General features: G+C 44.8%; 18 non-coding genes and 1 pseudogene across 18 annotated transcripts; all 19 read right to left on the reverse strand.

Moving 5' to 3' along the window:
* Positions 1 to 797: 797 nt before the first annotated feature.
* LOC141210536 (U2 spliceosomal RNA) lies at positions 798 to 979 on the reverse strand. Its single transcript, XR_012280700.1, has one exon. It is a non-coding gene; the product is annotated as a U2 spliceosomal RNA (small nuclear RNA).
* A 523-nt stretch (positions 980 to 1502) lies between these two features.
* On the reverse strand, positions 1503 to 1618 carry LOC141210769 (U2 spliceosomal RNA; annotated as a pseudogene).
* A 1122-nt stretch (positions 1619 to 2740) lies between these two features.
* Positions 2741 to 2931, reverse strand: LOC141209013 (U2 spliceosomal RNA). Its single transcript, XR_012279223.1, has one exon. It is a non-coding gene; the product is annotated as a U2 spliceosomal RNA (small nuclear RNA).
* Positions 2932 to 4050: 1119 nt separating this feature from the next.
* Positions 4051 to 4241, reverse strand: LOC141209014 (U2 spliceosomal RNA). Its single transcript, XR_012279224.1, has one exon. It is a non-coding gene; the product is annotated as a U2 spliceosomal RNA (small nuclear RNA).
* A 1121-nt stretch (positions 4242 to 5362) lies between these two features.
* Positions 5363 to 5553, reverse strand: LOC141209015 (U2 spliceosomal RNA). Its single transcript, XR_012279225.1, has one exon. It is a non-coding gene; the product is annotated as a U2 spliceosomal RNA (small nuclear RNA).
* A 1119-nt stretch (positions 5554 to 6672) lies between these two features.
* On the reverse strand, positions 6673 to 6863 carry LOC141209017 (U2 spliceosomal RNA). Its single transcript, XR_012279227.1, has one exon. It is a non-coding gene; the product is annotated as a U2 spliceosomal RNA (small nuclear RNA).
* Positions 6864 to 7983: 1120 nt separating this feature from the next.
* LOC141210054 (U2 spliceosomal RNA) lies at positions 7984 to 8174 on the reverse strand. Its single transcript, XR_012280234.1, has one exon. It is a non-coding gene; the product is annotated as a U2 spliceosomal RNA (small nuclear RNA).
* A 1124-nt stretch (positions 8175 to 9298) lies between these two features.
* Positions 9299 to 9489, reverse strand: LOC141209018 (U2 spliceosomal RNA). The gene has a single exon (XR_012279228.1). It is a non-coding gene; the product is annotated as a U2 spliceosomal RNA (small nuclear RNA).
* Positions 9490 to 10610: 1121 nt separating this feature from the next.
* On the reverse strand, positions 10611 to 10801 carry LOC141209019 (U2 spliceosomal RNA). Its single transcript, XR_012279229.1, has one exon. It is a non-coding gene; the product is annotated as a U2 spliceosomal RNA (small nuclear RNA).
* Positions 10802 to 11922: 1121 nt separating this feature from the next.
* LOC141209020 (U2 spliceosomal RNA) lies at positions 11923 to 12113 on the reverse strand. The gene has a single exon (XR_012279230.1). It is a non-coding gene; the product is annotated as a U2 spliceosomal RNA (small nuclear RNA).
* A 1121-nt stretch (positions 12114 to 13234) lies between these two features.
* On the reverse strand, positions 13235 to 13425 carry LOC141209022 (U2 spliceosomal RNA). Its single transcript, XR_012279231.1, has one exon. It is a non-coding gene; the product is annotated as a U2 spliceosomal RNA (small nuclear RNA).
* Positions 13426 to 14542: 1117 nt separating this feature from the next.
* LOC141209023 (U2 spliceosomal RNA) lies at positions 14543 to 14733 on the reverse strand. Its single transcript, XR_012279232.1, has one exon. It is a non-coding gene; the product is annotated as a U2 spliceosomal RNA (small nuclear RNA).
* Positions 14734 to 15856: 1123 nt separating this feature from the next.
* LOC141208384 (U2 spliceosomal RNA) lies at positions 15857 to 16047 on the reverse strand. Its single transcript, XR_012278615.1, has one exon. It is a non-coding gene; the product is annotated as a U2 spliceosomal RNA (small nuclear RNA).
* Positions 16048 to 17169: 1122 nt separating this feature from the next.
* On the reverse strand, positions 17170 to 17360 carry LOC141210487 (U2 spliceosomal RNA). The gene has a single exon (XR_012280654.1). It is a non-coding gene; the product is annotated as a U2 spliceosomal RNA (small nuclear RNA).
* A 1120-nt stretch (positions 17361 to 18480) lies between these two features.
* Positions 18481 to 18671, reverse strand: LOC141209024 (U2 spliceosomal RNA). The gene has a single exon (XR_012279233.1). It is a non-coding gene; the product is annotated as a U2 spliceosomal RNA (small nuclear RNA).
* A 1122-nt stretch (positions 18672 to 19793) lies between these two features.
* On the reverse strand, positions 19794 to 19984 carry LOC141209025 (U2 spliceosomal RNA). The gene has a single exon (XR_012279234.1). It is a non-coding gene; the product is annotated as a U2 spliceosomal RNA (small nuclear RNA).
* Positions 19985 to 21104: 1120 nt separating this feature from the next.
* On the reverse strand, positions 21105 to 21295 carry LOC141210907 (U2 spliceosomal RNA). The gene has a single exon (XR_012280899.1). It is a non-coding gene; the product is annotated as a U2 spliceosomal RNA (small nuclear RNA).
* Positions 21296 to 22410: 1115 nt separating this feature from the next.
* Positions 22411 to 22601, reverse strand: LOC141210477 (U2 spliceosomal RNA). The gene has a single exon (XR_012280645.1). It is a non-coding gene; the product is annotated as a U2 spliceosomal RNA (small nuclear RNA).
* Positions 22602 to 23721: 1120 nt separating this feature from the next.
* LOC141210706 (U2 spliceosomal RNA) lies at positions 23722 to 23917 on the reverse strand. The gene has a single exon (XR_012280827.1). It is a non-coding gene; the product is annotated as a U2 spliceosomal RNA (small nuclear RNA).
* Between the last annotated feature and the right edge of the window lie 2014 nt (positions 23918 to 25931).

A 25931-nucleotide genomic window follows, 5' to 3' on the forward strand; every position in this document is an offset into this window, starting at 1 on the left:
CCTGCTGCTGCTGCTGCTGGCTGTCCAGCAGCAGACTGAAGGTGGCTGCTGCTGTGCGCAGGTATATAAAGGCTCAGAGCCTATTATGACACGCGCAGCCAGCGTTCCATTGCCACATTCCGTCTACTGCAGGCGGGATACCTGGATGGCTGAATGTCACTGAGAAGCTCACAGAGACCGCCATAAGCAACAGTTTAAAAGAATGCCACAGACTAATCAACCAAACTTTTTGGGTTGGTTTCTCTTTTATAGTCTGCAGGCATTAAATGAAAGAAGTCAGTGTTCCAGCAGAGGGAGACAACGTTTCAGAAAAGGCATTGTAGCAAACCAAAAAAGAAATTTTAAGCGCAGCAGAGTAACCAGCTCACATACCTGTTAGCTCAGGTGAGTTTAAAAGGCTGCTGTTGATAACAAGGGCATTTGCTAAATAGATGGTGTGTGTGCAACAATATACTGAAAGGTCAATTATATTGTGCAGCTTATCTCACCACCTGTAGTTATTTAGGTGAAAGCTCCAAAATGCTTGCCTAATATGTCTGTTTATCCAAAAGGAAGTATAGAGGGAGAGCTAGATAGATAGCATTGCATTACATTACATTACATGGCAATGCAATGCACAGTTGCTGAAGTTGAACCAAAATGAGCTTGTCATCTGGCTTCTGCAACTTTTAACATGAAAAATCCAATGAGGAGAAGAAAAGCAAAGCCAAAGAGTCCATCCCAAAATCCGACAAACAAGCAAAATGAACAAAAAGCATTGAATTCAATTCTTTCTGATTTTAGAAACTGCATTAAAGAAGGGGTGCACCGGTCCTGGAGATACTGCAATACCAGGTCAATGCGTGGAGTGGACAGAGCAAGCTCTTTTTCCATCTCCCTGTTCTAAAAATCCATTTAATATATGGTCCCCAGATAGGGGACGTATCAGATATTAAACTGATAAGAACAGATTTTTTGATTGAAGCTGCATCCAAGGCACTGAAAAATGTGACCGAAGTCACACCAAAACAGCGCACGAGGCGAGGATTCATGTGGACCCTTCCCGGAGGAGAGGGTCCCCAATAAACCATCCCCATCCCTCCGAGCCAGAATGCCACAGCGAGGGTCAGGGATCTCCGATGCTCTCCCTAGCCGAAGCCGGAGAAGAGCCGTTTTCGTGCTCCCAGCTTCCATCTAAGCTGCCACCCTAGTGGAGCTGGAGCCTGTGTTGGTTTCTCAGCCCAAAGCTGACCGGACCTCCGACCGGGTTTATAAAAATTCCCCTTCCTAGCCCGGAGGCCAGGAATAGGGGGGGTTGCTCAGAAAGTATGATTGGCAAAGGTGCGGCGTGCTACGAAGCCAAGTCTTTCTGGGGTTCCCAGTCCAGTAAGCTTGGACTCCCACCAGGGCGCCTACTCCTGGGGCACATTGCTCCAAAGCCCTCACACTTACCCAGCCTAGTGACTTCGATCCTGGAGGGCCATGTTTTCCTTCAGATAACTCTATGAGCCACCTGGCGTACTAACAAGTGCACCAAACCAGTGTGTAATATGCATCAATTTACTAGGGCAGCCCAAGGACAAAACTGCCTTTTCAAAAGATACTACACTTGATCTTAGCCAAAAGGCCGAGAAGCGATAACCAGAATTGGTTTCCGACTACGGTGCCACCCAAGGATTCTGAAAAGTCCATTTGTGGAGATGGCCACCTGGACTCCCGTTAAGAAGACATGCTGTCAACCTCTAGATCCCTCACATGCCTGCACTTTTCGGCTTGCTGCTGCTGCAATCCACGCGTTTTAGATCTGCATAACTCCACCTCTTTTAGCACAGTACCCTCAACCCCCGGCTGTTCCCACCCGCCTCAACACCGTTGGAAGGGAGGAGAACCAATTAAGGCGGGGGGGGGGGGTGGAACGAGCAGCTGTCTACCCTTAGCAGGAGGGTTGCTGATTAATTACCTCTCCTGCTGCTGCTGCTGCTGGCTGTCCAGCAGCAGACTGAAGGTGGCTGCTGCTGTGCGCAGGTATATAAAGGCTCAGAGCCTATTATGACACGCGCAGCCAGCGTTCCATTGCCACATTCCGTCTACTGCAGGCGGGATACCTGGATGGCTGAATGTCACTGAGAAGCTCACAGAGACCGCCATAAGCAACAGTTTAAAAGAATGCCACAGACTAATCAACCAAACTTTTTGGGTTGGTTTCTCTTTTATAGTCTGCAGGCATTAAATGAAAGAAGTCAGTGTTCCAGCAGAGGGAGACAACGTTTCAGAAAAGGCATTGTAGCAAACCAAAAAAGAAATTTTAAGCGCAGCAGAGTAACCAGCTCACATACCTGTTAGCTCAGGTGAGTTTAAAAGGCTGCTGTTGATAACAAGGGCATTTGCTAAATAGATGGTGTGTGTGCAACAATATACTGAAAGGTCAATTATATTGTGCAGCTTATCTCACCACCTGTAGTTATTTAGGTGAAAGCTCCAAAATGCTTGCCTAATATGTCTGTTTATCCAAAAGGAAGTATAGAGGGAGAGCTAGATAGATAGCATTGCATTACATTACATTACATGGCAATGCAATGCACAGTTGCTGAAGTTGAACCAAAATGAGCTTGTCATCTGGCTTCTGCAACTTTTAACATGAAAAATCCAATGAGGAGAAGAAAAGCAAAGCCAAAGAGTCCATCCCAAAATCCGACAAACAAGCAAAATGAACAAAAAGCATTGAATTCAATTCTTTCTGATTTTAGAAACTGCATTAAAGAAGGGGTGCACCGGTCCTGGAGATACTGCAATACCAGGTCAATGCGTGGAGTGGACAGAGCAAGCTCTTTTTCCATCTCCCTGTTCTAAAAATCCATTTAATATATGGTCCCCAGATAGGGGACGTATCAGATATTAAACTGATAAGAACAGATACTACACTTGATCTTAGCCAAAAGGCCGAGAAGCGATAACCAGAATTGGTTTCCGACTACGGTGCCACCCAAGGATTCTGAAAAGTCCATTTGTGGAGATGGCCACCTGGACTCCCGTTAAGAAGACATGCTGTCAACCTCTAGATCCCTCACATGCCTGCACTTTTCGGCTTGCTGCTGCTGCAATCAACGCATTTTAGATCTGCATAACTCCACCTCTTTTAGCACAGTACCCTCAACCCCCGGCTGTTCCCACCCGCCTCAACACCGTTGGAAGGGAGGAGAACCAATTAAGGCGGGGGGGGGGGGAACGAGCAGCTGTCTACCCTTAGCAGGAGGGTTGCTGATTAATTACCTCTCCTGCTGCTGCTGCTGCTGGCTGTCCAGCAGCAGACTGAAGGTGGCTGCTGCTGTGCGCAGGTATATAAAGGCTCAGAGCCTATTATGACACGCGCAGCCAGCGTTCCATTGCCACATTCCGTCTACTGCAGGCGGGATACCTGGATGGCTGAATGTCACTGAGAAGCTCACAGAGACCGCCATAAGCAACAGTTTAAAAGAATGCCACAGACTAATCAACCAAACTTTTTGGGTTGGTTTCTCTTTTATAGTCTGCAGGCATTAAATGAAAGAAGTCAGTGTTCCAGCAGAGGGAGACAACGTTTCAGAAAAGGCATTGTAGCAAACCAAAAAAGAAATTTTAAGCGCAGCAGAGTAACCAGCTCACATACCTGTTAGCTCAGGTGAGTTTAAAAGGCTGCTGTTGATAACAAGGGCATTTGCTAAATAGATGGTGTGTGTGCAACAATATACTGAAAGGTCAATTATATTGTGCAGCTTATCTCACCACCTGTAGTTATTTAGGTGAAAGCTCCAAAATGCTTGCCTAATATGTCTGTTTATCCAAAAGGAAGTATAGAGGGAGAGCTAGATAGATAGCATTGCATTACATTACATTACATGGCAATGCAATGCACAGTTGCTGAAGTTGAACCAAAATGAGCTTGTCATCTGGCTTCTGCAACTTTTAACATGAAAAATCCAATGAGGAGAAGAAAAGCAAAGCCAAAGAGTCCATCCCAAAATCCGACAAACAAGCAAAATGAACAAAAAGCATTGAATTCAATTCTTTCTGATTTTAGAAACTGCATTAAAGAAGGGGTGCACCGGTCCTGGAGATACTGCAATACCAGGTCAATGCGTGGAGTGGACAGAGCAAGCTCTTTTTCCATCTCCCTGTTCTAAAAATCCATTTAATATATGGTCCCCAGATAGGGGACGTATCAGATATTAAACTGATAAGAACAGATACTACACTTGATCTTAGCCAAAAGGCCGAGAAGCGATAACCAGAATTGGTTTCCGACTACGGTGCCACCCAAGGATTCTGAAAAGTCCATTTGTGGAGATGGCCACCTGGACTCCCGTTAAGAAGACATGCTGTCAACCTCTAGATCCCTCACATGCCTGCACTTTTCGGCTTGCTGCTGCTGCAATCCACGCGTTTTAGATCTGCATAACTCCACCTCTTTTAGCACAGTACCCTCAACCCCCGGCTGTTCCCACCCGCCTCAACACCGTTGGAAGGGAGGAGAACCAATTAAGGTGGGGGGGGGGGTGGAACGAGCAGCTGTCTACCCTTAGCAGGAGGGTTGCTGATTAATTACCTCTCCTGCTGCTGCTGCTGCTGGCTGTCCAGCAGCAGACTGAAGGTGGCTGCTGCTGTGCGCAGGTATATAAAGGCTCAGAGCCTATTATGACACGCGCAGCCAGCGTTCCATTGCCACATTCCGTCTACTGCAGGCGGGATACCTGGATGGCTGAATGTCACTGAGAAGCTCACAGAGACCGCCATAAGCAACAGTTTAAAAGAATGCCACAGACTAATCAACCAAACTTTTTGGGTTGGTTTCTCTTTTATAGTCTGCAGGCATTAAATGAAAGAAGTCAGTGTTCCAGCAGAGGGAGACAACGTTTCAGAAAAGGCATTGTAGCAAACCAAAAAAGAAATTTTAAGCGCAGCAGAGTAACCAGCTCACATACCTGTTAGCTCAGGTGAGTTTAAAAGGCTGCTGTTGATAACAAGGGCATTTGCTAAATAGATGGTGTGTGTGCAACAATATACTGAAAGGTCAATTATATTGTGCAGCTTATCTCACCACCTGTAGTTATTTAGGTGAAAGCTCCAAAATGCTTGCCTAATATGTCTGTTTATCCAAAAGGAAGTATAGAGGGAGAGCTAGATAGATAGCATTGCATTACATTACATTACATGGCAATGCAATGCACAGTTGCTGAAGTTGAACCAAAATGAGCTTGTCATCTGGCTTCTGCAACTTTTAACATGAAAAATCCAATGAGGAGAAGAAAAGCAAAGCCAAAGAGTCCATCCCAAAATCCGACAAACAAGCAAAATGAACAAAAAGCATTGAATTCAATTCTTTCTGATTTTAGAAACTGCATTAAAGAAGGGGTGCACCGGTCCTGGAGATACTGCAATACCAGGTCAATGCGTGGAGTGGACAGAGCAAGCTCTTTTTCCATCTCCCTGTTCTAAAAATCCATTTAATATATGGTCCCCAGATAGGGGACGTATCAGATATTAAACTGATAAGAACAGATACTACACTTGATCTTAGCCAAAAGGCCGAGAAGCGATAACCAGAATTGGTTTCCGACTACGGTGCCACCCAAGGATTCTGAAAAGTCCATTTGTGGAGATGGCCACCTGGACTCCCGTTAAGAAGACATGCTGTCAACCTCTAGATCCCTCACATGCCTGCACTTTTCGGCTTGCTGCTGCTGCAATCCACGCGTTTTAGATCTGCATAACTCCACCTCTTTTAGCACAGTACCCTCAACCCCCGGCTGTTCCCACCCGCCTCAACACCGTTGGAAGGGAGGAGAACCAATTAAGGCGGGGGGGCGTGGAACGAGCAGCTGTCTACCCTTAGCAGGAGGGTTGCTGATTAATTACCTCTCCTGCTGCTGCTGCTGCTGGCTGTCCAGCAGCAGACTGAAGGTGGCTGCTGCTGTGCGCAGGTATATAAAGGCTCAGAGCCTATTATGACACGCGCAGCCAGCGTTCCATTGCCACATTCCGTCTACTGCAGGCGGGATACCTGGATGGCTGAATGTCACTGAGAAGCTCACAGAGACCGCCATAAGCAACAGTTTAAAAGAATGCCACAGACTAATCAACCAAACTTTTTGGGTTGGTTTCTCTTTTATAGTCTGCAGGCATTAAATGAAAGAAGTCAGTGTTCCAGCAGAGGGAGACAACGTTTCAGAAAAGGCATTGTAGCAAACCAAAAAAGAAATTTTAAGCGCAGCAGAGTAACCAGCTCACATACCTGTTAGCTCAGGTGAGTTTAAAAGGCTGCTGTTGATAACAAGGGCATTTGCTAAATAGATGGTGTGTGTGCAACAATATACTGAAAGGTCAATTATATTGTGCAGCTTATCTCACCACCTGTAGTTATTTAGGTGAAAGCTCCAAAATGCTTGCCTAATATGTCTGTTTATCCAAAAGGAAGTATAGAGGGAGAGCTAGATAGATAGCATTGCATTACATTACATTACATGGCAATGCAATGCACAGTTGCTGAAGTTGAACCAAAATGAGCTTGTCATCTGGCTTCTGCAACTTTTAACATGAAAAATCCAATGAGGAGAAGAAAAGCAAAGCCAAAGAGTCCATCCCAAAATCCGACAAACAAGCAAAATGAACAAAAAGCATTGAATTCAATTCTTTCTGATTTTAGAAACTGCATTAAAGAAGGGGTGCACCGGTCCTGGAGATACTGCAATACCAGGTCAATGCGTGGAGTGGACAGAGCAAGCTCTTTTTCCATCTCCCTGTTCTAAAAATCCATTTAATATATGGTCCCCAGATAGGGGACGTATCAGATATTAAACTGATAAGAACAGATACTACACTTGATCTTAGCCAAAAGGCCGAGAAGCGATAACCAGAATTGGTTTCCGACTACGGTGCCACCCAAGGATTCTGAAAAGTCCATTTGTGGAGATGGCCACCTGGACTCCCGTTAAGAAGACATGCTGTCAACCTCAAGATCCCTCACATGCCTGCACTTTTCGGCTTGCTGCTGCTGCAATCCACGCGTTTTAGATCTGCATAACTCCACCTCTTTTAGCACAGTACCCTCAACCCCCGGCTGTTCCCACCCGCCTCAACACCGTTGGAAGGGAGGAGAACCAATTAAGGCGGGGGGGGGGGGGTGGAACGAGCAGCTGTCTACCCTTAGCAGGAGGGTTGCTGATTAATTACCTCTCCTGCTGCTGCTGCTGGCTGTCCAGCAGCAGACTGAAGGTGGCTGCTGCTGTGCGCAGGTATATAAAGGCTCAGAGCCTATTATGACACGCGCAGCCAGCGTTCCATTGCCACATTCCGTCTACTGCAGGCGGGATACCTGGATGGCTGAATGTCACTGAGAAGCTCACAGAGACCGCCATAAGCAACAGTTTAAAAGAATGCCACAGACTAATCAACCAAACTTTTTGGGTTGGTTTCTCTTTTATAGTCTGCAGGCATTAAATGAAAGAAGTCAGTGTTCCAGCAGAGGGAGACAACGTTTCAGAAAAGGCATTGTAGCAAACCAAAAAAGAAATTTTAAGCGCAGCAGAGTAACCAGCTCACATACCTGTTAGCTCAGGTGAGTTTAAAAGGCTGCTGTTGATAACAAGGGCATTTGCTAAATAGATGGTGTGTGTGCAACAATATACTGAAAGGTCAATTATATTGTGCAGCTTATCTCACCACCTGTAGTTATTTAGGTGAAAGCTCCAAAATGCTTGCCTAATATGTCTGTTTATCCAAAAGGAAGTATAGAGGGAGAGCTAGATAGATAGCATTGCATTACATTACATTACATGGCAATGCAATGCACAGTTGCTGAAGTTGAACCAAAATGAGCTTGTCATCTGGCTTCTGCAACTTTTAACATGAAAAATCCAATGAGGAGAAGAAAAGCAAAGCCAATGAGTCCATCCCAAAATCCGACAAACAAGCAAAATGAACAAAAAGCATTGAATTCAATTCTTTCTGATTTTAGAAACTGCATTAAAGAAGGGGTGCACCGGTCCTGGAGATACTGCAATACCAGGTCAATGCGTGGAGTGGACAGAGCAAGCTCTTTTTCCATCTCCCTGTTCTAAAAATCCATTTAATATATGGTCCCCAGATAGGGGACGTATCAGATATTAAACTGATAAGAACAGATACTACACTTGATCTTAGCCAAAAGGCCGAGAAGCGTTAACCAGAATTGGTTTCCGACTACGGTGCCACCCAAGGATTCTGAAAAGTCCATTTGTGGAGATGGCCACCTGGACTCCCGTTAAGAAGACATGCTGTCAACCTCTAGATCCCTCACATGCCTGCACTTTTCGGCTTGCTGCTGCTGCAATCCACGCGTTTTAGATCTGCATAACTCCACCTCTTTTAGCACAGTACCCTCAACCCCCGGCTGTTCCCACCCGCCTCAACACCGTTGGAAGGGAGGAGAACCAATTAAGGCGGGGGGGGGGGGGGTGGAACGAGCAGCTGTCTACCCTTAGCAGGAGGGTTGCTGATTAATTACCTCTCCTGCTGCTGCTGCTGCTGGCTGTCCAGCAGCAGACTGAAGGTGGCTGCTGCTGTGCGCAGGTATATAAAGGCTCAGAGCCTATTATGACACGCGCAGCCAGCGTTCCATTGCCACATTCCGTCTACTGCAGGCGGGATACCTGGATGGCTGAATGTCACTGAGAAGCTCACAGAGACCGCCATAAGCAACAGTTTAAAAGAATGCCACAGACTAATCAACCAAACTTTTTGGGTTGGTTTCTCTTTTATAGTCTGCAGGCATTAAATGAAAGAAGTCAGTGTTCCAGCAGAGGGAGACAACGTTTCAGAAAAGGCATTGTAGCAAACCAAAAAAGAAATTTTAAGCGCAGCAGAGTAACCAGCTCACATACCTGTTAGCTCTGGTGAGTTTAAAAGGCTGCTGTTGATAACAAGGGCATTTGCTAAATAGATGGTGTGTGTGCAACAATATACTGAAAGGTCAATTATATTGTGCAGCTTATCTCACCACCTGTAGTTATTTAGGTGAAAGCTCCAAAATGCTTGCCTAATATGTCTGTTTATCCAAAAGGAAGTATAGAGGGAGAGCTAGATAGATAGCATTGCATTACATTACATTACATGGCAATTCAATGCACAGTTGCTGAAGTTGAACCAAAATGAGCTTGTCATCTGGCTTCTGCAACTTTTAACATGAAAAATCCAATGAGGAGAAGAAAAGCAAAGCCAAAGAGTCCATCCCAAAATCCGACAAACAAGCAAAATGAACAAAAAGCATTGAATTCAATTCTTTCTGATTTTAGAAACTGCATTAAAGAAGGGGTGCACCGGTCCTGGAGATACTGCAATACCAGGTCAATGCGTGGAGTGGACAGAGCAAGCTCTTTTTCCATCTCCCTGTTCTAAAAATCCATTTAATATATGGTCCCCAGATAGGGGACGTATCAGATATTAAACTGATAAGAACAGATACTACACTTGATCTTAGCCAAAAGGCCGAGAAGCGATAACCAGAATTGGTTTCCGACTACGGTGCCACCCAAGGATTCTGAAAAGTCCATTTGTGGAGATGGCCACCTGGACTCCCGTTAAGAAGACATGCTGTCAACCTCTAGATCCCTCACATGCCTGCACTTTTCGGCTTGCTGCTGCTGCAATCCACGCGTTTTAGATCTGCATAACTCCACCTCTTTTAGCACAGTACCCTCAACCCCCGGCTGTTCCCACCCGCCTCAACACCGTTGGAAGGGAGGAGAACCAATTAAGGCGGGGGGGGGGGTGGAACGAGCAGCTGTCTACCCTTAGCAGGAGGGTTGCTGATTAATTACCTCTCCTGCTGCTGCTGCTGCTGGCTGTCCAGCAGCAGACTGAAGGTGGCTGCTGCTGTGCGCAGGTATATAAAGGCTCAGAGCCTATTATGACACGCGCAGCCAGCGTTCCATTGCCACATTCCGTCTACTGCAGGCGGGATACCTGGATGGCTGAATGTCACTGAGAAGCTCACAGAGACCGCCATAAGCAACAGTTTAAAAGAATGCCACAGACTAATCAACCAAACTTTTTGGGTTGGTTTCTCTTTTATAGTCTGCAGGCATTAAATGAAAGAAGTCAGTGTTCCAGCAGAGGGAGACAACGTTTCAGAAAAGGCATTGTAGCAAACCAAAAAAGAAATTTTAAGCGCAGCAGAGTAACCAGCTCACATACCTGTTAGCTCAGGTGAGTTTAAAAGGCTGCTGTTGATAACAAGGGCATTTGCTAAATAGATGGTGTGTGTGCAACAATATACTGAAAGGTCAATTATATTGTGCAGCTTATCTCACCGCCTGTAGTTATTTAGGTGAAAGCTCCAAAATGCTTGCCTAATATGTCTGTTTATCCAAAAGGAAGTATAGAGGGAGAGCTAGATAGATAGCATTGCATTACATTACATTACATGGCAATGCAATGCACAGTTGCTGAAGTTGAACCAAAATGAGCTTGTCATCTGGCTTCTGCAACTTTTAACATGAAAAATCCAATGAGGAGAAGAAAAGCAAAGCCAAAGAGTCCATCCCAAAATCCGACAAACAAGCAAAATGAACAAAAAGCATTGAATTCAATTCTTTCTGATTTTAGAAACTGCATTAAAGAAGGGGTGCACCGGTCCTGGAGATACTGCAATACCAGGTCAATGCGTGGAGTGGACAGAGCAAGCTCTTTTTCCATCTCCCTGTTCTAAAAATCCATTTAATATATGGTCCCCAGATAGGGGACGTATCAGATATTAAACTGATAAGAACAGATACTACACTTGATCTTAGCCAAAAGGCCGAGAAGCGATAACCAGAATTGGTTTCCGACTACGGTGCCACCCAAGGATTCTGAAAAGTCCATTTGTGGAGATGGCCACCTGGACTCCCGTTAAGAAGACATGCTGTCAACCTCTAGATCCCTCACATGCCTGCACTTTTCGGCTTGCTGCTGCTGCAATCCACGCGTTTTAGATCTGCATAACTCCACCTCTTTTAGCACAGTACCCTCAACCCCCGGCTGTTCCCACCTGCCTCAACACCGTTGGAAGGGAGGAGAACCAATTAAGGCGGGGGGGGGGGTGGAACGAGCAGCTGTCTACCCTTAGCAGGAGGGTTGCTGATTAATTACCTCTCCTGCTGCTGCTGCTGCTGGCTGTCCAGCAGCAGACTGAAGGTGGCTGCTGCTGTGCGCAGGTATATAAAGGCTCAGAGCCTATTATGACACGCGCAGCCAGCGTTCCATTGCCACATTCCGTCTACTGCAGGCGGGATACCTGGATGGCTGAATGTCACTGAGAAGCTCACAGAGACCGCCATAAGCAACAGTTTAAAAGAATGCCACAGACTAATCAACCAAACTTTTTGGGTTGGTTTCTCTTTTATAGTCTGCAGGCATTAAATGAAAGAAGTCAGTGTTCCAGCAGAGGGAGACAACGTTTCAGAAAAGGCATTGTAGCAAACCAAAAAAGAAATTTTAAGCGCAGCAGAGTAACCAGCTCACATACCTGTTAGCTCAGGTGAGTTTAAAAGGCTGCTGTTGATAACAAGGGCATTTGCTAAATAGATGGTGTGTGTGCAACAATATACTGAAAGGTCAATTATATTGTGCAGCTTATCTCACCACCTGTAGTTATTTAGGTGAAAGCTCCAAAATGCTTGCCTAATATGTCTGTTTATCCAAAAGGAGGTATAGAGGGAGAGCTAGATAGATAGCATTGCATTACATTACATTACATGGCAATGCAATGCACAGTTGCTGAAGTTGAACCAAAATGAGCTTGTCATCTGGCTTCTGCAACTTTTAACATGAAAAATCCAATGAGGAGAAGAAAAGCAAAGCCAAAGAGTCCATCCCAAAATCCGACAAACAAGCAAAATGAACAAAAAGCATTGAATTCAATTCTTTCTGATTTTAGAAACTGCATTAAAGAAGGGGTGCACCGGTCCTGGAGATACTGCAATACCAGGTCAATGCGTGGAGTGGACAGAGCAAGCTCTTTTTCCATCTCCCTGTTCTAAAAATCCATTTAATATATGGTCCCCAGATAGGGGACGTATCAGATATTAAACTGATAAGAACAGATACTACACTTGATCTTAGCCAAAAGGCCGAGAAGCGATAACCAGAATTGGTTTCCGACTACGGTGCCACCCAAGGATTCTGAAAAGTCCATTTGTGAAGATGGCCACCTGGACTCCCGTTAAGAAGACATGCTGTCAACCTCTAGATCCCTCACATGCCTGCACTTTTCGGCTTGCTGCTGCTGCAATCCACGCGTTTTAGATCTGCATAACTCCACCTCTTTTAGCACAGTACCCTCAACCCCCGGCTGTTCCCACCCGCCTCAACACCGTTGGAAGGGAGGAGAACCAATTAAGGCGGGGGGGGGGGTGGAACGAGCAGCTGTCTACCCTTAGCAGGAGGGTTGCTGATTAATTACCTCTCCTGCTGCTGCTGCTGCTGGCTGTCCAGCAGCAGACTGAAGGTGGCTGCTGCTGTGCGCAGGTATATAAAGGCTCAGAGCCTATTATGACACGCGCAGCCAGCGTTCCATTGCCACATTCCGTCTACTGCAGGCGGGATACCTGGATGGCTGAATGTCACTGAGAAGCTCACAGAGACCGCCATAAGCAACAGTTTAAAAGAATGCCACAGACTAATCAACCAAACTTTTTGAGTTGGTTTCTCTTTTATAGTCTGCAGCCATTAAATGAAAGAAGTCAGTGTTCCAGCAGAGGGAGACAACGTTTCAGAAAAGGCATTGTAGCAAACCAAAAAAGAAATTTTAAGCGCAGCAGAGTAACCAGCTCACATACCTGTTAGCTCAGGTGAGTTTAAAAGGCTGCTGTTGATAACAAGGGCATTTGCTAAATAGATGGTGTGTGTGCAACAATATACTGAAAGGTCAATTATATTGTGCAGCTTATCTCACCGCCTGTAGTTATTTAGGTGAAAGCTCCAAAATGCTTGCCTAATATGTCTGTTTATCCAAAAGGAAGTATAGAGGGAGAGCTAGATAGATAGCATTGCATTACATTACATTACATGGCAATGCAATGCACAGTTGCTGAAGTTGAACCAAAATGAGCTTGTCATCTGGCTTCTGCAACTTTTAACATGAAAAATCCAATGAGGAGAAGAAAAGCAAAGCCAAAGAGTCCATCCCAAAATCCGACAAACAAGCAAAATGAACAAAAAGCATTGAATTCAATTCTTTCTGATTTTAGAAACTGCATTAAAGAAGGGGTGCACCGGTCCTGGAGATACTGCAATACCAGGTCAATGCGTGGAGTGGACAGAGCAAGCTCTTTTTCCATCTCCCTGTTCTAAAAATCCATTTAATATATGGTCCCCAGATAGGGGACGTATCAGATATTAAACTGATAAGAACAGATACTACACTTGATCTTAGCCAAAAGGCCGAGAAGCGATAACCAGAATTGGTTTCCGACTACGGTGCCACCCAAGGATTCTGAAAAGTCCATTTGTGGAGATGGCCACCTGGACTCCCGTTAAGAAGACATGCTGTCAACCTCTAGATCCCTCACATGCCTGCACTTTTCGGCTTGCTGCTGCTGCAATCCACGCGTTTTAGATCTGCATAACTCCACCTCTTTTAGCACAGTACCCTCAACCCCCGGCTGTTCCCACCCGCCTCAACACCGTTGGAAGGGAGGAGAACCAATTAAGGCGGGGGGGGGGTGGAACGAGCAGCTGTCTACCCTTAGCAGGAGGGTTGCTGATTAATTACCTCTCCTGCTGCTGCTGCTGGCTGTCCAGCAGCAGACTGAAGGTGGCTGCTGCTGTGCGCAGGTATATAAAGGCTCAGAGCCTATTATGACACGCGCAGCCAGCGTTCCATTGCCACATTCCGTCTACTGCAGGCGGGATACCTGGATGGCTGAATGTCACTGAGAAGCTCACAGAGACCGCCATAAGCAACAGTTTAAAAGAATGCCACAGACTAATCAACCAAACTTTTTGGGTTGGTTTCTCTTTTATAGTCTGCAGGCATTAAATGAAAGAAGTCAGTGTTCCAGCAGAGGGAGACAACGTTTCAGAAAAGGCATTGTAGCAAACCAAAAAAGAAATTTTAAGCGCAGCAGAGTAACCAGCTCACATACCTGTTAGCTCAGGTGAGTTTAAAAGGCTGCTGTTGATAACAAGGGCATTTGCTAAATAGATGGTGTGTGTGCAACAATATACTGAAAGGTCAATTATATTGTGCAGCTTATCTCACCACCTGTAGTTATTTAGGTGAAAGCTCCAAAATGCTTGCCTAATATGTCTGTTTATCCAAAAGGAAGTATAGAGGGAGAGCTAGATAGATAGCATTGCATTACATTACATTACATGGCAATGCAATGCACAGTTGCTGAAGTTGAACCAAAATGAGCTTGTCATCTGGCTTCTGCAACTTTTAACATGAAAAATCCAATGAGGAGAAGAAAAGCAAAGCCAAAGAGTCCATCCCAAAATCCGACAAACAAGCAAAATGAACAAAAAGCATTGAATTCAATTCTTTCTGATTTTAGAAACTGCATTAAAGAAGGGGTGCACCGGTCCTGGAGATACTGCAATACCAGGTCAATGCGTGGAGTGGACAGAGCAAGCTCTTTTTCCATCTCCCTGTTCTAAAAATCCATTTAATATATGGTCCCCAGATAGGGGACGTATCAGATATTAAACTGATAAGAACAGATACTACACTTGATCTTAGCCAAAAGGCCGAGAAGCGATAACCAGAATTGGTTTCCGACTACGGTGCCACCCAAGGATTCTGAAAAGTCCATTTGTGGAGATGGCCACCTGGACTCCCGTTAAGAAGACATGCTGTCAACCTCTAGATCCCTCACATGCCTGCACTTTTCGGCTTGCTGCTGCTGCAATCCACGCGTTTTAGATCTGCATAACTCCACCTCTTTTAGCACAGTACCCTCAACCCCCGGCTGTTCCCACCCGCCTCAACACCGTTGGAAGGGAGGAGAACCAATTAAGGCGGGGGGGGGGGGGTGGAACGAGCAGCTGTCTACCCTTAGCAGGAGGGTTGCTGATTAATTACCTCTCCTGCTGCTGCTGCTGCTGGCTGTCCAGCAGCAGACTGAAGGTGGCTGCTGCTGTGCGCAGGTATATAAAGGCTCAGAGCCTATTATGACACGCGCAGCCAGCGTTCCATTGCCACATTCCGTCTACTGCAGGCGGGATACCTGGATGGCTGAATGTCACTGAGAAGCTCACAGAGACCGCCATAAGCAACAGTTTAAAAGAATGCCACAGACTAATCAACCAAACTTTTTGGGTTGGTTTCTCTTTTATAGTCTGCAGGCATTAAATGAAAGAAGTCAGTGTTCCAGCAGAGGGAGACAACGTTTCAGAAAAGGCATTGTAGCAAACCAAAAAAGAAATTTTAAGCGCAGCAGAGTAACCAGCTCACATACCTGTTAGCTCAGGTGAGTTTAAAAGGCTGCTGTTGATAACAAGGGCATTTGCTAAATAGATGGTGTGTGTGCAACAATATACTGAAAGGTCAATTATATTGTGCAGCTTATCTCACCACCTGTAGTTATTTAGGTGAAAGCTCCAAAATGCTTGCCTAATATGTCTGTTTATCCAAAAGGAAGTATAGAGGGAGAGCTAGATAGATAGCATTGCATTACATTACATTACATGGCAATGCAATGCACAGTTGCTGAAGTTGAACCAAAATGAGCTTGTCATCTGGCTTCTGCAACTTTTAACATGAAAAATCCAATGAGGAGAAGAAAAGCAAAGCCAAAGAGTCCATCCCAAAATCCGACAAACAAGCAAAATGAACAAAAAGCATTGAATTCAATTCTTTCTGATTTTAGAAACTGCATTAAAGAAGGGGTGCACCGGTCCTGGAGATACTGCAATACCAGGTCAATGCGTGGAGTGGACAGAGCAAGCTCTTTTTCCATCTCCCTGTTCAAAAAATCCATTTAATATATGGTCCCCAGATAGGGGACGTATCAGATATTAAACTGATAAGAACAGATACTACACTTGATCTTAGCCAAAAGGCCGAGAAGCGATAACCAGAATTGCTTTCCGACTACGGTGCCACCCAAGGATTCTGAAAAGTCCATTTGTGGAGATGGCCACCTGGACTCCCGTTAAGAAGACATGCTGTCAACCTCTAGATCCCTCACATGCCTGCACTTTTCGGCTTGCTGCTGCTGCAATCCACGCGTTTTAGATCTGCATAACTCCACCTCTTTTAGCACAGTACCCTCAACCCCCGGCTGTTCCCACCCGCCTCAACACCGTTGGAAGGGAGGAGAACCAATTAAGGCGGGGGGGGGGGGTGGAACGAGCAGCTGTCTACCCTTAGCAGGAGGGTTGCTGATTAATTACCTCTCCTGCTGCTGCTGCTGCTGGCTGTCCAGCAGCAGACTGAAGGTGGCTGCTGCTGTGCGCAGGTATATAAAGGCTCAGAGCCTATTATGACACACGCAGCCAGCGTTCCATTGCCACATTCCGTCTACTGCAGGCGGGATACCTGGATGGCTGAATGTCACTGAGAAGCTCACAGAGACCGCCATAAGCAACAGTTTAAAAGAATGCCACAGACTAATCAACCAAACTTTTTGGGTTGTTTTCTCTTTTATAGTCTGCAGGCATTAAATGAAAGAAGTCAGTGTTCCAGCAGAGGGAGACAACGTTTCAGAAAAGGCATTGTAGCAAACCAAAAAAGAAATTTTAAGCGCAGCAGAGTAACCAGCTCACATAACTGTTAGCTCAGGTGAGTTTAAAAGGCTGCTGTTGATAACAAGGGCATTTGCTAAATAGATGGTGTGTGTGCAACAATATACTGAAAGGTCAATTATATTGTGCAGCTTATCTCACCACCTGTAGTTATTTAGGTGAAAGCTCCAATATGCTTGCCTAATATGTCTGTTTATCCAAAAGGAAGTATAGAGTGAGAGCTAGATAGATAGCATTGCATTACATTACATTACATGGCAATGCAATGCACAGTTGCTGAAGTTGAACCAAAATGAGCTTGTCATCTGGCTTCTGCAACTTTTAACATGAAAAATCCAATGAGGAGAAGAAAAGCAAAGCCAAAGAGTCCATCCCAAAATCCGACAAACAAGCAAAATGAACAAAAAGCATTGAATTCAATTCTTTCTGATTTTAGAAACTGCATTAAAGAAGGGGTGCACCGGTCCTGGAGATACTGCAATACCAGATCAATGCGTGTAGTGGACAGCGCAAGCTCTTTTTCCATCTCCCTGTTCTAAAAATCCATTTAATATATGGTCCCCAGATAGGGGACGTATCAGATATTAAACTGATAAGAACAGATACTACACTTGATCTTAGCCAAAAGGCCGAGAAGCGATAACCAGAATTGGTTTCCGACTACGGTGCCACCCAAGGATTCTGAAAAGTCCATTTGTGGAGATGGCCACCTGGACTCCCGTTAAGAAGACATGCTGTCAACCTCTAGATCCCTCACATGCCTGCACTTTTCGGCTTGCTGCTGCTGCAATCCACGCGTTTTAGATCTGCATAACTCCACCTCTTTTAGCACAGTACCCTCAACCCCCGGCTGTTCCCACCCGCCTCAACACCGTTGGAAGGGAGGAGAACCAATTAAGGCGGGGGGGGGGTGGAACGAGCAGCTGTCTACCCTTAGCAGGAGGGTTGCTGATTAATTACCTCTCCTGCTGCTGCTGCTGCTGGCTGTCCAGCAGCAGACTGAAGGTGGCTGCTGCTGTGCGCAGGTATATAAAGGCTCAGAGCCTATTATGACACGCGCAGCCAGCGTTCCATTGCCACATTCCGTCTACTGCAGGCGGGATACCTGGATGGCTGAATGTCACTGAGAAGCTCACAGAGACCGCCATAAGCAACAGTTTAAAAGAATGCCACAGACTAATCAACCAAACTTTTTGGGTTGGTTTCTCTTTTATAGTCTGCAGGCATTAAATGAAAGAAGTCAGTGTTCCAGCAGAGGGAGACAACGTTTCAGAAAAGGCATTGTAGCAAACCAAAAAAGAAATTTTAAGCGCAGCAGAGTAACCAGCTCACATACCTGTTAGCTCAGGTGAGTTTAAAAGGCTGCTGTTGATAACAAGGGCATTTGCTAATTAGATGGTGTGTGTGCAACAATATACTGAAAGGTCAATTATATTGTGCAGCTTATCTCACCACCTGTAGTTATTTAGGTGAAAGCTCCAAAATGCTTGCCTAATATGTCTGTTTATCCAAAAGGAAGTATAGAGGGAGAGCTAGATAGATAGCATTGCATTACATTACATTACATGGCAATGCAATGCACAGTTGCTGAAGTTGAACCAAAATGAGCTTGTCATCTGGCTTCTGCAACTTTTAACATGAAAAATCCAATGAGGAGAAGAAAAGCAAAGCCAAAGAGTCCATCCCAAAATCCGACAAACAAGCAAAATGAACAAAAAGCATTGAATTCAATTCTTTCTGATTTTAGAAACTGCATTAAAGAAGGGGTGCACCGGTCCTGGAGATACTGCAATACCAGGTCAATGCGTGGAGTGGACAGAGCAAGCTCTTTTTCCATCTCCCTGTTCTAAAAATCCATTTAATATATGGTCCCCAGATAGGGGACGTATCAGATATTAAACTGATAAGAACAGATACTACACTTGATCTTAGCCAAAAGGCCGAGAAGCGATAACCAGAATTGGTTTCCGACTACGGTGCCACCCAAGGATTCTGAAAAGTCCATTTGTGGAGATGGCCACCTGGACTCCCGTTAAGAAGACATGCTGTCAACCTCTAGATCCCTCACATGCCTGCACTTTTCGGCTTGCTGCTGCTGCAATCCACGCGTTTTAGATCTGCATAACTCCACCTCTTTTAGCACAGTACCCTCAACCCCCGGCTGTTCCCACCCGCCTCAACACCGTTGGAAGGGAGGAGAACCAATTAAGGCGGGGGGGGGGGGTGGAACGAGCAGCTGTCTACCCTTAGCAGGAGGGTTGCTGATTAATTACCTCTCCTGCTGCTGCTGCTGCTGGCTGTCCAGCAGCAGACTGAAGGTGGCTGCTGCTGTGCGCAGGTATATAAAGGCTCAGAGCCTATTATGACACGCGCAGCCAGCGTTCCATTGCCACATTCCGTCTACTGCAGGCGGGATACCTGGATGGCTGAATGTCACTGAGAAGCTCACAGAGACCGCCATAAGCAACAGTTTAAAAGAATGCCACAGACTAATCAACCAAACTTTTTGGGTTGGTTTCTCTTTTATAGTCTGCAGGCATTAAATGAAAGAAGTCAGTGTTCCAGCAGAGGGAGACAACGTTTCAGAAAAGGCATTGTAGCAAACCAAAAAAGAAATTTTAAGCGCAGCAGAGTAACCAGCTCACATACCTGTTAGCTCAGGTGAGTTTAAAAGGCTGCTGTTGATAACAAGGGCATTTGCTAAATAGATGGTGTGTGTGCAACAATATACTGAAAGGTCAATTATATTGTGCAGCTTATCTCACCATCTGTAGTTATTTAGGTGAAAGCTCCAAAATGCTTGCCTAATATGTCTGTTTATCCAAAAGGAAGTATAGAGGGAGAGCTAGATAGATAGCATTGCATTACATTACATTACATGGCAATGCAATGCACAGTTGCTGAAGTTGAACTAAAATGAGCTTGTCATCTGGCTTCTGCAACTTTTAACATGAAAAATCCAATGAGGAGAAGAAAAGCAAAGCCAAAGAGTCCATCCCAAAATCCGACAAACAAGCAAAATGAACAAAAAGCATTGAATTCAATTCTTTCTGATTTTAGAAACTGCATTAAAGAAGGGGTGCACCGGTCCTGGAGATACTGCAATACCAGGTCAATGCGTGGAGTGGACAGAGCAAGCTCTTTTTCCATCTCCCTGTTCTAAAAATCCATTTAATATATGGTCCCCAGATAGGGGACGTATCAGATATTAAACTGATAAGAACAGATACTACACTTGATCTTAGCCAAAAGGCCGAGAAGCGATAACCAGAATTGGTTTCCGACTACGGTGCCACCCAAGGATTCTGAAAAGTCCATTTGTGGAGATGGCCACCTGGACTTCCGTTAAGAAGACATGCTGTCAACCTCTAGATCCCTCACATGCCTGCACTTTTCGGCTTGCTGCTGCTGCAATCCACGCGTTTTAGATCTGCATAACTCCACCTCTTTTAGCACAGTACCCTCAACCCCCGGCTGTTCCCACCCGCCTCAACACCGTTGGAAGGGAGGAGAACCAATTAAGGCGGGGGGGGGGTGGAACGAGCAGCTGTCTACCCTTAGCAGGAGGGTTGCTGATTAATTACCTCTCCTGCTGCTGCTGCTGCTGGCTGTCCAGCAGCAGACTGAAGGTGGCTGCTGCTGTGCGCAGGTATATAAAGACTCAGAGCCTATTATGACACGCGCAGCCAGCGTTCCATTGCCACATTCCGTCTACTGCAGGCGGGATACCTGGATGGCTGAATGTCACTGAGAAGCTCACAGAGACCGCCATAAGCAACAGTTTAAAAGAATGCCACAGACTAATCAACCAAACTTTTTGGGTTGGTTTCTCTTTTATAGTCTGCAGGCATTAAATGAAAGAAGTCAGTGTTCCAGCAGAGGGAGACAACGTTTCAGAAAAGGCATTGTAGCAAACCAAAAAAGAAATTTTAAGCGCAGCAGAGTAACCAGCTCACATACCTGTTAGCTCAGGTGAGTTTAAAAGGCTGCTGTTGATAACAAGGGCATTTGCTAAATAGATGGTGTGTGTGCAACAATATACTGAAAGGTCAATTATATTGTGCAGCTTATCTCACCACCTGTAGTTATTTAGGTGAAAGCTCCAAAATGCTTGCCTAATATGTCTGTTTATCCAAAAGGAAGTATAGAAGGAGAGCTAGATAGATAGCATTGCATTACATTACATTACATGGCAATGCAATGCACAGTTGCTGAAGTTGAACCAAAATGAGCTTGTCATCTGGCTTCTGCAACTTTTAACATGAAAAATCCAATGAGGAGAAGAAAAGCAAAGCCAAAGAGTCCATCCCAAAATCCGACAAACAAGCAAAATGAACAAAAAGCATTGAATTCAATTCTATCTGATTTTAGAAACTGCATTAAAGAAGGGGTGCACCGGTCCTGGAGATACTGCAATACCAGGTCAATGCGTGGAGTGGACAGAGCAAGCTCTTTTTCCATCTCCCTGTTCTAAAAATTCATTTAATATATGGTCCCCAGATAGGGGACGTATCAGATATTAAACTGATAAGAACAGATACTACACTTGATCTTAGCCAAAAGGCCGAGAAGCGATAACCAGAATTGGTTTCCGACTACGGTGCCACCCAAGGATTCTGAAAAGTCCATTTGTGGAGATGGCCACCTGGACTCCCGTTAAGAAGACATGCTGTCAACCTCTAGATCCCTCACATGCCTGCACTTTTCGGCTTGCTGCTGCTGCAATCCACGCGTTTTAGATCTGCATAACTCCACCTCTTTTAGCACAGTACCCTCAACCCCCGGCTGTTCCCACCCGCCTCAACACCGTTGGAAGGGAGGAGAACCAATTAAGGCGGGGGGGGGGGTGGAACGAGCAGCTGTCTACCCTTAGCAGGAGGGTTGCTGATTAATTACCTCTCCTGCTGCTGCTGGCTGTCCAGCAGCAGACTGAAGGTGGCTGCTGCTGTGCGCAGGTATATAAAGGCTCAGAGCCTATTATGACACGCGCAGCCAGCGTTCCATTGCCACATTCCGTCTACTGCAGGCGGGATACCTGGATGGCTGAATGTCACTGAGAAGCTCACAGAGACCGCCATAAGCAACAGTTTAAAAGAATGCCACAGACTAATCAACCAAACTTTTTGGGTTGGTTTCTCTTTTATAGTCTGCAGGCATTAAATGAAAGAAGTCAGTGTTCCAGCAGAGGGAGACAACGTTTCAGAAAAGGCATTGTAGCAAACCAAAAAAGAAATTTTAAGCGCAGCAGAGTAACCAGCTCACATACCTGTTAGCTCAGGTGAGTTTAAAAGGCTGCTGTTGATAACAAGGGCATTTGCTAAATAGATGGTGTGTGTGCAACAATATACTGAAAGGTCAATTATATTGTGCAGCTTATCTCACCACCTGTAGTTATTTAGGTGAAAGCTCCAAAATGCTTGCCTAATATGTCTGTTTATCCAAAAGGAAGTATAGAGGGAGAGCTAGATAGATAGCATTGCATTACATTACATTACATGGCAATGCAATGCACAGTTGCTGAAGTTGAACCAAAATGAGCTTGTCATCTGGCTTCTGCAACTTTTAACATGAAAAATCCAATGAGGAGAAGAAAAGCAAAGCCAAAGAGTCCATCCCAAAATCCGACAAACAAGCAAAATGAACAAAAAGCATTGAATTCAATTCTTTCTGATTTTAGAAACTGCATTAAAGAAGGGGTGCACCGGTCCTGGAGATACTGCAATACCAGGTCAATGCGTGGAGTGGACAGAGCAAGCTCTTTTTCCATCTCCCTGTTCTAAAAATCCATTTAATATATGGTCCCCAGATAGGGGACGGATCAGATATTAAACTGATAAGAACAGATATTACACTTGATCTTAGCCAAAAGGCCGAGAAGCGATAACCAGAATTGGTTTCCGACTACGGTGCCACCCAAGGATTCTGAAAAGTCCATTTGTGGAGATGGCCACCTGGACTCCCGTTAAGAAGACATGCTGTCAACCTCTAGATCCCTCACATGCCTGCACTTTTCGGCTTGCTGCTGCTGCAATCCACGCGTTTTAGATCTGCATAACTCCACCTCTTTTAGCACAGTACCCTCAACCCCCGGCTGTTCCCACCCGCCTCAACACCGTTGGAAGGGAGGAGAACCAATTAAGGTGGGGGGGGGGTGGAACGAGCAGCTGTCTACCCTTAGCAGGAGGGTTGCTGATTAATTACCTCTCCTGCTGCTGCTGCTGCTGGCTGTCCAGCAGCAGACTGAAGGTGGCTGCTGCTGTGCGCAGGTATATAAAGGCTCAGAGCCTATTATGACACGCGCAGCCAGCGTTCCATTGCCACATTCCGTCTACTGCAGGCGGGATACCTGGATGGCTGAATGTCACTGAGAAGCTCACAGAGACCGCCATAAGCAACAGTTTAAAAGAATGCCACAGACTAATCAACCAAACTTTTTGGGTTGGTTTCTCTTTTATAGTCTGCAGGCATTAAATGAAAGAAGTCAGTGTTCCAGCAGAGGGAGACAACGTTTCAGAAAAGGCATTGTAGCAAACCAAAAAAGAAATTTTAAGCGCAGCAGAGTAACCAGCTCACATACCTGTTAGCTCAGGTGAGTTTAAAAGGCTGCTGTTGATAACAAGGGCATTTGCTAAATAGATGGTGTGTGTGCAACAATGTACTGAAAGGTCAATTATATTGTGCAGCTTATCTCACCACCTGTAGTTATTTAGGTGAAAGCTCCAAAATGCTTGCCTAATATGTCTGTTTATCCAAAAGGAGGTATAGAGGGAGAGCTAGATAGATAGCATTGCATTACATTACATTACATGGCAATGCAATGCACAGTTGCTGAAGTTGAACCAAAATGAGCTTGTCATCTGGCTTCTGCAACTTTTAACATGAAAAATCCAATGAGGAGAAGAAAAGCAAAGCCAAAGAGTCCATCCCAAAATCCGACAAACAAGCAAAATGAACAAAAAGCATTGAATTCAATTCTTTCTGATTTTAGAAACTGCATTAAAGAAGGGGTGCACCGGTCCTGGAGATACTGCAATACCAGGTCAATGCGTGGAGTGGACAGAGCAAGCTCTTTTTCCATCTCCCTGTTCTAAAAATCCATTTAATATATGGTCCCCAGATAGGGGACGGATCAGATATTAAACTGATAAGAACAGATTTTTTTTTTTTTTTTTTTTTTATACCATTCAGTAAAATTTTTCAAGCAACAATCAATAGTATAAAAAACTCATACTACGTTGCCCAGTCTTACATCATAATGGTACTTTCTTTATTTCATATTTATAACTTTATACTGAAACAGTTGTAATACCTTTTGAATGGACAAAAAACTATAAAACATACCATTATCATAAAAAAAGACAGATCACAACACTTAAACAAGGACTTACTGGTACTTTACCAGTGACCTCCATTTTTTTACTTTCCAAAAACCTTCTGAATCAGAGCCACCACCGCCACGGCTGTCCCATAAATAAACTATGTATAACCTTGACAAAACCATCCTAACACAATTATTAACTGAGATTATTTTCCTTTTAAATAAACACAAATTCCTAACGTCCCACAGACTTTCTATTACACATGCCATTATCAACCACAACAATCTCTCTTTCACCCGGCTACTTGCACCCATCCCAAACATTACCACTCTCCAATTTATAAAATTCACGCCCGCTAGTTCCTTGCATAAACCACCCACTCCCTTCCAAACACTCTGAGCATAATCACAATTCCAAACCAAATGCATAACAGTTTCACTCGCCCCACATCCATCCCTCGGACATACCTCTGTTCTAATCAGATCCCTCCTCTTCTGTACCTCTCTCACAGGCAAAATCTCATGCAAACTCATCCATACGATATCACGCTGCCTATTCGATATTCCTTTTATACTCAGGTTCCTCCATACACACAACGCTTCACTCGATCTCAAGCCCCTAATGTTACATTCAAACTCTCTAACACGCATCCTTCTCCTTACATTCCTTATCACTTTGAAATCACCCATAGGAACATCCAACAAATCATGCTTGACAACAAATTTTTCAACAAACTCATACCACACTGGACATTTAAACGAAACAGGCACTCTTGCATCCCTTCTCATCCATTTCAACCCAAACAACATCCATCCAGCCATATATTTAATCATAAAAGCCGTCTTGTTATCCCTACCTAACAGAACAACCACCGTTTTAATATAATTTAAACCAAGACAAAATTCAAAATTTGGGAAATCCATTCCCCCATGTTCACGTAACTTACACAAATATTCCCTTTTAAGTTTTTCCATCTTACTTCCCCAATAAAACGTAAAAATTAGCTTCTCAATCCGCCTAAAACCCCTATAAGGGGCTGGAAAAACCACTGACACAAAAAGTAACATAAGCAGAATCACTGACTTAATAATAAGGACTTTGCCTGACAATGTCAAGTCCCGTAACCTCCAAAAATTTAACTTCTGTTCAATCCTCTTACCGCATTCATCCCAACTCTCATTCCCTTTCAGATCTTTGTTAAACCACACCCCCAGAACCTTAATAGCACCTTCTTCACATATCACACCATCCATCCTAACACTCGAATCCCCAAAACACTTAAAGCTACACTTCCCCCAATTCACCCTAAAACCAGATGCACCACAAAAGAAATCTAAAAGCAACCTTGCTCGATTCATAGCAGCCATATTATCACTCACCACAACAACATCGTCCATATACCCCATTACCTTTACAGTCTTTCAACCACTCCCTGGGATCAGAAGACCATTCATCACTTTCTCTTTCCGAATCATGCACAACAGGGGCTCAATCACACTTATAAACAGGACAGGGGACAACGGACACCCCTGCCTGACCCCTGATTTTATGCACACCTTCTCACTCAAACATCCATTCACTAACACTTCACTCACCACACCATCATACAAACACCTTATGGCATTCACAAAAACACTAGGAAAACCCATCCTAACTAACACCTCAAACATAAACGCATGCGACACTCTATCAAAAGCTTTCTCAAAATCCACACAAAAAAACATACATTTCCCCTTCCTAAACATACAATCTCCAATTACGTCCCTCAACAACAAGAGGTTATCAGTCATACACCTACCTGGCACCGCGCACACTTGATCATCACCAACCACACTTCCAATCACCCCACACATACGGTTAGCCAGAATTTTGCTAAAGACTTTATAATCTGCA

The sequence above is a fragment of the Phyllobates terribilis genome, unplaced genomic scaffold (assembly GCF_046119375.1).
Source record: "Phyllobates terribilis strain yellow unplaced genomic scaffold, ASM4611937v1 Scaffold_169__1_contigs__length_4117513, whole genome shotgun sequence".
Classification (NCBI taxonomy): domain Eukaryota; kingdom Metazoa; phylum Chordata; class Amphibia; order Anura; family Dendrobatidae; genus Phyllobates; species Phyllobates terribilis.